Source organism: Canis aureus, chromosome 8 (assembly GCF_053574225.1).
Source record: "Canis aureus isolate CA01 chromosome 8, VMU_Caureus_v.1.0, whole genome shotgun sequence".
In the NCBI taxonomy this organism is placed as follows: domain Eukaryota; kingdom Metazoa; phylum Chordata; class Mammalia; order Carnivora; family Canidae; genus Canis; species Canis aureus.
This window is the reverse complement of record NC_135618.1, coordinates 52,768,022-52,777,190: the sequence shown is the minus strand read 5'-3', so window position 1 is coordinate 52,777,190 and position 9,169 is coordinate 52,768,022. Positions and strand designations below refer to the sequence as shown.

The 9,169-nt window shown below is 39.6% G+C and overlaps 1 long non-coding RNA gene across 1 annotated transcript; it reads right to left on the bottom strand.

Annotated features, from left to right (window-relative positions):
* Positions 1-266: 266 nt before the first annotated feature.
* On the bottom strand, positions 267-4,857 carry LOC144318127 (uncharacterized). Its single transcript, XR_013383970.1, has 3 exons — positions 4,610-4,857; positions 941-1,122; positions 267-623 (listed from the first exon to the last, which is right to left on the bottom strand). It is a non-coding gene; the product is annotated as an uncharacterized LOC144318127 (long non-coding RNA).
* Between the last annotated feature and the right edge of the window lie 4,312 nt (positions 4,858-9,169).

Genomic DNA, 9,169 nt, shown 5'->3' with positions numbered 1-9,169 from the left:
TTTGCATTTTTTTCCATAAAGATCTATCTTAATCCAATATTGCTCCATCTCCATTAAGGCAACTCCTTTAAAGGCTATTCCTGTATGAATACTCCTGAAGTGCCTGCAATTTTGCTCCCTGTCAGCTAGAGAACTCTAGAAATAAATGGTAGCTACAATTTAGTGAACGCCTACTATGTGATATGTATCTTATAAATGGTAAATTATGTTATTTAGGCTGTATGTTTGGTTACTAAAATAGACAGACCCACATTACAGCAGTCAAATGATACTGAATTTTATTTCTCTCTTATTTAGCTGACTAGGAGTAAGCTGTCTAAGGTGAGTGAGGGCTCCAAGCTGTCAGAAATCCCAGGTTCCTTCTATCTTGTTGCTCTGCCATCTTTGGGTATTGCCATCATTCACCTTTTCCAAGATGGTGTGTTGCTACCTTTCAGCCAGCTAGTAAGAGGAACGTAGGAAAGAAATTCCCCCTTTCCTTTAAAGTCATGAACTTATTGGTGGCATAGCTGCACATTTCTCATTAGCCAGGACTTAGTCAAAGAGTATGACCAGCTGCAAAGGAGGCTGGAAATTATAGTCTTTAATTCAGATGTCATGCACCCAGTTGGAAGTGAGAGGCTCTATTAGTATAGAAGAAGAAGATAATAGATATTAGGATAACACAAGCAATATGTGCCACATAAGGTGATCCTAAATGAGACTAGACCGCAAGATTTTTGAACCTGTGATAAGTACAGGCTAAAAATTAGATGTTGTAATAGAGGAACAGCCTCATCTAGACTGGGATGCCCATGCCCCATTTCCAACATTACTTACTATGAAATAACCTAAAATATGGGATGTAGGATTGTTCTATCTGTGTGGTAGGACCAAATTACAACACTGTGAGTGGGGATGGAGTTTCCTCTGAAAAGAAGGAATGTTCCCATAGTCAAACCTCTTTAAGAGTGGTCAATCCTGAAGAAAGAAATGAGGATTCTGAAAATAGGTTTTAAGTGAGAGGAATGGACTTCTCTCCAAACTGGGGGTCAGTTCGGCCTGGACTCCACAGTATAGAGATGCCTAGAATATTTCTGGTGAAGGAAGGAGGGAACTCAGGACCAGGCATGGAAACACAGGCTGAGAGAGAGAACAAAGCCAGGCAGTTAAGGGAAGCTGAGGACAGCTGGACCTGTTCAGTTATTGTAAATAATTTCCTGTTTTGCTTCTTTTCAACTAGTCCCAAATTGTTAGTAAAAGCTTGTTAATAGCTACATCTTGGTGTCTGTTCTAATGTGGAGAATAAAGGCAAAGTATCTGCCCCACACTTAGGATGAAGTAGACCTACCACTCTGGCCTTTCTTCAACTCCTCAAAAATGCCACATTTATTCCCGCCTCAGGGCCTTTGCACACACCTATCTGCTTGGAATGCCTGCCCCCAGCACCCTTGACTATACGCTCCTGCTCACCCTGAGCTATCATCTAGGATGTCACTTCAAGAAAGCCCTGCCACGCTCTCCTAATCCTTACTTACCCCTGCTCCCCTGCCCCAAGACTCAGTAAGTTTTCCCTGATACTCTCTATTTATCATATTTTTATTTGTAATAATGTATTTACTCATGGCATTGTTTCATCAGTGTCCTTATTCTCTACTATATTATAAATATCACAGGGATCAGGAACCACGTCCAGTTTTTCTCACTCCTGAATGTCTAGCACCTAGGACACTACCTGGCACATGGTAGGTACTCAATTAACATGTGTTGAATGAATGAATGAGAACAGTGCCCCACTCCTGAGGCCATAGTAACTCTGGGTTCATCAGCAGAGGACAGCTTTGGCCACCAGAGTGTTGACCCTCATAGGGCTTTGACAAGGAGGCAGCACTATGCTGGCATGCGGAAGAGACTGGGATGGAATCATTGGTGGTTCAGAAGGGCCCTTAAAAAACCTCTCAGAAATACTTGAGGAGACACACTGGGGCATATGTGGCTGAAGCCAGTGGTTCTCATGTTCTCATCATTTGGATTACACACATGGAAGTAATATCTAATTCTCTATCCATACTATGAGAGGGATTTTATTTTTATCTCCAATTAGCAGATATGAAAACTGAGGTTCAGAAATGTTTGGAAACATTTGTTTAGAAATATTTGGAAACCCAAGGTCACACAGTGAGTAAATGGAGTCTGGGTTCAAACCCAGGTCTGCCCATCTCCAAAGACTATCATCATTCCCCATGCTACCCAGAGGGGGAAAAAGGATATGGGAAAAGCCTCACAAAAGTCAATTCACAGTAATGACTCCACTGATAAATTTTTCCAGCTGATGGCTTCTCCATGATGACTTTTCTTCTGCATGAACGTCTCCTTGGCTGACTGCTCCCAGACCACTCTCTGAGAGCCTCCACCATTTAAACTTAACACTGATTACTTTTCATGAAGTTTGGTTTCTGCTAGGCTCTTTGCCTTCTGCAATCAGAGTCTCAGGTTTCCAAATCTGAAGGCTGTTATTGGGGTTCCCCTGAACTGCCTCTCTCTCAGCCTAAATGGGATTTTTTTCTCTCATAACAAGTGTGCTTTTGGGTTCTGTCCTCTGAAACATAGCACTTTATCCATGCCCCTCAAGGGTTAGCATCCCAAAAGGAACATGCTAAAATGGACCCAGTTTTTCCAAAGGGCAGTTTGTGTCTCTAAAGCTTCTAAAATGTGCATCTATTTTACCCACTTACGAGAGTTTATCTCAAGAACAAATCAGACAGATGTGCAAAGATGCCAGATTATGGACTTTTTATCAGCAGAAAAGTTTGCAATAGTAAAAATATGGAAACAACGAAATATCCAATAATAGGAGATTGGTAAAATAAATGGAGATACAATCATATGCAATGCAGCCATTAAAAAGGACAATGTAGGGATCCCTGGGTGGCGCAGCGGTTTAGCGCCTGCCTTTGGCCCAGGGCGCGATCCTGGAGACCCGGGATCGAATCCCACGTCGGGCTCCTGGTGCATGGAGCCTGCTTCTCCCTCTGCCTGTGTCTCTGCCTCTCTCTCTCTCTCTGTGACTATCATAAATAAATAAAAATTAAAAAAAAAAGGACAATGTAGACTTTTACTAATGGTGAACAATATTCACAGAGAAAAAGTAGGTTCAGAAGCTAATTGTAGAATATGATTTCATTTCTGTTAAGATACAGATTTATTTGTTCATACAATAAAAATGTATCGAGCAGTTGCTGTTTAACAGGTGCTATGCTAAGAGCTATGGGTATAGGCAATGAACAAAATAAAAGGTGTCTATCAGGAGATTAACAATCCACTGAGCATTCTCTTCTGGTGATCACTAAGGACAGTGGCTCAAACTCTCTGAGCCTCAGTCTCCACATTAATCAAAAAAGGATAATAACATTTACCTACAGCAATGTAGGAAGGTCAAATATGTATGAATATAAGGGTTCAATAAATGTAAGGTATACACTATTTATCATGCCAAAATCAACTACTTCCTACTATTCCCACTCTACTAGGGGTTACTGTGATTTTTATGTAAAGACCCTAAGACTACATCTCAAATTCTAGTCTCAACGTAATCATCAAATATCTCTGTAACCCAGGGTAAATGATTGCATTCAGTCACTTCAGTCAGTCAATAATTCAACAAACCCTTATGAGCACCTACTATTGTCTTAGCATATAGGATTCTGTGCTCTCTGGCCCCCTCTGCCCTCTGCTCCTATCATTGGCCTCTCAACATTGACCTCCCTGAAGTTCCTTCAACCTGTCATTTGCTCTCATTTCAGTGCTTTTGCTCTTGTTGTTTTCCTCTGCCTGAAATATTCTTCCTTCTGGATGTCATGACTGGATCTTTCTATCTTTCCAGTCTCAGCTTAAATATCTCCTCTCAGAAAAGTCCTGAGCATCCTAGGGCATCCTAGGGCATCCTAGCCCTCCTGCTCATGACTCTATTGTCTTCATAGTGTTTACCACTATCTGATAGGATAAAATTAATTTTCTTATTATCTGTCTTCTCCGCTACAATGGAAGCTCTAGGAGAGCAGACAAACATCTAGTATTTCTACTCCATTTGCTGTACCCCAGACCATAAAACTGTACCTGTCACATAGCAAATGTTTAATAAATTTTCTCAGGTGAATGAATGAATGAATGAATGAACATCCCTGGCCTCAAGCTAAGGCAAAGGATATAATAGTGAGCAACACACATATATAATCTTTTATAATCATCACCTTGCAATGCCTGATTTCTCATTCCTCTGAAAGGGAATTATTCTTGTCCCTGTCTTACCTAAGGATTCTTTATAGTTATGAAACCAGTATTCATTTAAATATGCACAACCTCCTATCAGATCCTTTCTCCAGGACTCTCCTCTGCCAGAGTGCTGAGTAATTATCCTTTAGAATCTACAATGGCTCCAAATTTTGATTAAATGCTTTTTTGGCTTTCAAAATCCTAGGCCAGACTATTAGGCTGTGCTCTGCTATGGCATTACCCAGCACAGTGATTGACTGAGACAGACTTTGTCTCCCTCTTACTTTGCAGCTATTTCCTTGAGTATTTTGATCCGGGTGAGAAGTATGACATTATTGATTTGCTCTGCTCCACTCACCAACTGCCTCATCTGCAAGAGCAGGAATCTTTATGGCTTCAATAATTTCCCAGAGTGCAAAGAACTCTTTTATATTTTTTGCTTGGCGCTTTGCAATTCTGTAAATTTTTTATGGACTCTGAGGTTAAGTTTCATCCTTTGCTCGCAGGCTCATTGTGACGTCTGCTTGTGCTCCAAGAAAAAAACCTGACCCTTTTGTATCCAGTCACGTCCCACCCTATCCTTATCTTTAGAGAGGGAGGGAAAAAAGAAGAGAAAAAACAAACAGGATTTTAGAGTTAGATCCTATAGGGTTTTTTTTTTTAAGATTTTATTTTTTAAGTAATCTCTACACCCAGTGTGGGACTCAAACTTACAACCCCAAGATCAAGAGTTGCATGCTCTACCAACTAAGCCAGTCAGGCACCCCGATCCTGTACTTTTTTTTAACTGAAAAGAAAAAAAAAAAAAAGGAAGCTCAGAAAGGTTTAGTGACTTGCCTAAAATAACACAGCCAATAAGTGGAAAAATACTCTTCTGCTTCTGGTATGAACATTGGTTGTCACAAATATTTTGGTTCTTTTCCTCCTGAGCACAAATGAAAGGAGTCCTCCTCTCTACCCCATAAGGACATATGACTTGCAGTGGCCAATGAAATATGAGTGGAAGTGAGCTGTGCCAATTCCAGGCGGATGCCTATAAGAGCTGTTATATAATTCATCATGTCTTTCCCACCTCCAGATGGTAAAGGTTCTGTCTACCCACATCCCAAAATGAAGTCAGTGACCCAAGAACTCATACAGTATAAGCAATTAGTAAATCTTTATCATTTTAAATACTACTATTTGGAGCTGTTTGCTACTACACATAACCTACCTAGCTCATTCAATTTCAGAGCCTCCCAGATAAGATCATTTGCAAGTCTTTAGGAAATAATTTTGGCTGAATTATCTGGAATATTTGGACAAGAAGAAAACCTAGAAAATGCAGTTGTTTTAACATCGTGGATTTCCCTTCTATAGTTTTGTTCAGCTCAAGGGTTGGCAAAGCTATGAAACAAGGAAAAGTCAAATTCATAGGAAAATATTTATATCCCTTCATAACTTGACCCTATGCCTACTTTCCAAATCTCCCCTCTAGATAACCATCTAGCTATTCATTCAAATATCTATTGGGTTTTCAGTATGTTCAAAACATGTTACAGACTTTGGTGTATCAAAGCATCACATATACTTCTCGTTCTTTGAATGTCCTTGCCACAGATCTCCAGGCTTTCTTTTTAATACAGTGAACTTTATTCATGCTTCAAGATCACATCAAAATCCTCTCTACTAGGAAGACTTGTCTGACACCATTTTTCCTAAAGTCTTTTTCTGTGTCTACGATATTTTGTATATATCCTCCTGGGCATGTGGTATTATAATTGCCAGTTCACATATTTATCTCCATCACTGGACTGTGAACTCTTTGAAGGTAGGGATCATCGTTGAAGCTCTAATGCCTGGCTTATTGTCTATGCTCAATAAATATTTAGTGAATGAATGGAAAAACAGTGTGACTCAATTTTGCTTTTCTTTCTGATTTAGCTTCCAACATCCCAGCATCTTGGCTTTCTATAAGGTAAAATGGCATCCAGAGTCCCAGACACTGGGCTGAGCTGGAAGTTTGGGTGGGTGCTTAATTTATTTTATTTTTTAAAAGACTTTATCTATTTATTTGAGAGAGAGAGGGAGACAGAGAGAGCATGAGGATGGGGGGAGGGGCAGAAGGAGAGGGAGAGAAGCAGACTTCCCACCAAGCAAGGAGCTGGGCACAGGGTTCATCCCAGGACCCCGGGATCCTGACCTGAGGTGAAGGCAGATAGTTAACTGAAGGAGCCGCCCAGGAGTCCCAAGGGTGCTTAAGTTATAAACATACCTGGGTGGGCTGGTGAGAATGGGAAGCTATTTAGCATCTTTATGCCTGCCTGCCCTGGAGAAAGCAGACTCCATGGATGTGTTAATATGTCTGTATGATAGACAGCTACCAAGACTGGCTTGCTTAGGAAAGCAAATGTCACTAAATGAACAGGAATCACCCTTTTAGAGGCCCCAGAACATAATTATGCCAGTGGGGATGTCCTCCTTCTTTGCTTGCATTTCAAACATAATAAATCCTGTGCTACCCTCATGAGCCCAATGCTTGGATCTCAATGATGGAGCTTAATAAGACTGTGTAGCAAGACTTGCCATTTCTGCAACATCATCAACACCATTGATCTGTGGAAGTAACCCCAAATCAACTGAACCTTCAGATGGCCATCTCCCCTCCTTGGTTACCCTCCTCCCCGTGCCTGTGTCCGCACAGAGCCTGGGCTTTCTGTGTTAGTTTCCTCAACCACATCTGCATATTCCTCAACCACATCTGACATAATCCATATTTTCCACTTTAAATATTTATAGCCAACTTGGAGGGAAAATATTCTCTTTTCAACAGGCCTCTAATTTCATTTAACAGTGAAGGTCAGAGCAATGAATTGCTCTGCAAAGGAATTTCTCTCCTGATTTTCAGCCCATAGCAACTAGAATTGAGGGCAGGAAACCTAGAATCCTTTTACCCAGTTTCATCCTCCATGCTCTTTACTATCTGTCACCTGAATGCCCCTATTCAGGGGAAAAACAGCTGAGAAATTACTTCTTAATAGATTTATATATTTTTCTGATTATGAAAATGCACATCCCTTACAATAAATTCAGGATACATATAAAAGTAAGTAGAAGAAAATAAGGTCACCTTTACTCCACCACCCAGGAAAAAATGATTATTAACAATTTATGTCTAATCTTAGATCTTTCTTCCAAAAAAGGATTATATTATTTCTTACTAAAATGGATTGTATTATGCATACCATTTTGCAACATCCTTTTTTTCTAATTATAATTATAGTGTGGAGATCTTTCTTGTGTGGGAATATATATGTTTGCCTAACATAATTTTTAATGCTGCGTAATATCACAGGACATTTAGGCTGTTTCCACTTGTTATTACTTAAAACATAATTTCAAGATATTATGACTATCCCTCTATAGACAGAAGAGTGCTCTTCTTTTACTATTTTTTTCATATCAATTTCCTGATGTGGAATTACTGTTCCAAAGGATACAAGTCTTTTAAAGTCCTTTTTTTGAAAAAAATTTCAGAATATTTTCATGTATCTATTCTTCCAGATGAATTTTAGTATTTTGTCAAGGAATAAAGAAAATTCTGCTAATATTTTAATTAATATTGTATAATATTTATATACTTTGGGATAAATTGACATGTATCTGAAAACATAGGTTTCACTTATTTACCTCTTACAGCCTTTGATAAAGATTTGTAATACTGTACAATACAACATCTATACATTTCTCATCAAGTTTATATCCAGATATGTTACATTTCTACTGTGATAAATTTTATTCTGTATTTATTTTATTATTGATTTTTACTGACCTGTAGGAAAGCTATTGGGGATTTTCGGTGTAAATTTTTTACCTGCAATTGTTTTTAAAGCTGATTATTTGGTGGCTAAAGCCATTTCATTGTACTTCATGGTTTCGGTTGTATTACAAACAGGCATAAATCATGCAAACTCATTTGAAAACCCTATGAGTATAAGAGTGGCTGTGTCATAACTATCACCAAGGATAGTTATATTAATCATGTTCTTTATTTTCTGATGCTTTGAAATCTTGAGGCCTTGCTAACCTGGGAAAGACTGCCCCCCAGGGCTAGCTAATTCCTAGAGAGAGCAAACTACTACTTTACTGGCAAGCACAGCTTTCATATGCAAACCAACTAATCCAAAACCCATGCCCCCACCAACAACTTTCTTTACTATAAAGCCCCACTGACTCCCTCATCTTAATCTCCCCAAGCCCTGGTATAAAACAATTTAGGACAATCCCCAAATCGCAGAGCCCAATGTAATTATTCAAACTATCTAATCCTAAATCTGCTTACCATGCTTCACCTGTTTCCTCCCATGGAAACCATAATAAAGACCATGACCATACTTTCCTCCTGCTCCTCTGCCACCTGACCAAGCCTAGTGCTTCCCCAATGTGGCCCTGCATGATTTGGTGCAACTCCTCCTCTTGGGAACTGAGTGACAAACTATCTTTTCAATGGCAGCTTGTGCCATGAATGACCTATTGGTCTCACCATCGTTGACTAATAATAAAATCTACATTTTAAAACAATAGTCTTAATAAACTGTCAGAAAGTCTGATATAGGAACAACAGACTGAGCTTTAGAGTCAGACCATCATGGGGTTGAATTAAACTGCTTGGCTTATTGCTGTGTGACCTTAGACAAGTATCTCACTCCTTTGATACTCCATTTCTCTCTGCAGGGTGGAGTTCTGAGACACAGAATGACTCACTGAAGTTCACCCAGGCAATGGGTGGTTGAACTACGATTCAAATCCACATGAGTCTGAATCCAGACCTGTGCCCTTGTCACTAAATCACATTGTACTTGTTATCTCACTGTGATGTGCAAGGGTCCTGCAGGGCTGCAGCCACAATTTTGAGACCCTGATATCATCATCCGGGTCT